The 350-nt window shown below is 34.9% G+C and overlaps 1 protein-coding gene across 1 annotated transcript in view; it reads left to right on the forward strand.

Annotated features, from left to right (window-relative positions):
- LOC119594857 (actin cytoskeleton-regulatory complex protein pan1-like) overlaps window positions 1-350 on the forward strand; it is a 23,130-nt gene that overhangs the window by 15,981 nt on the left and 6,799 nt on the right. The gene's annotated exons all lie outside the window — the stretch shown is intronic.

Consider the following 350-nt stretch of genomic DNA (forward strand, 5'->3'; position numbering starts at 1 on the left):
TTCTTTATAGTTAGAAAGGGTTTCAAGTATTTGAAAATACAAATTTCAGTCTTTCAATACTCAGCACATCAACAGGAACTGGTGTAGTAGCTCATATTCATTACTTTCATTTCATAAAAAATAAAACTAGTTTGCAGCTTGTTGACACGTTACAACTTTGGCTAGACCTTGAGATAAGGCAACTTAAGACTGACACAAGAAGTTAGGGTTAATGCATGATTAAGTTTAAGGTATAAGTTTTTCTTTTCTTGAAATTCCAGGCTACTTTATTATCCTTTTTTAACCATTTTGTTCCGGATGGACAGGGCACTCGCCCATGAGTGGTAACTTTGAATGTATCGTCCTGAGAG

The sequence above is a fragment of the Penaeus monodon genome, chromosome 34, assembly GCF_015228065.2.
Source record: "Penaeus monodon isolate SGIC_2016 chromosome 34, NSTDA_Pmon_1, whole genome shotgun sequence".
NCBI classification, from domain to species: Eukaryota; Metazoa; Arthropoda; class Malacostraca; order Decapoda; family Penaeidae; genus Penaeus; species Penaeus monodon.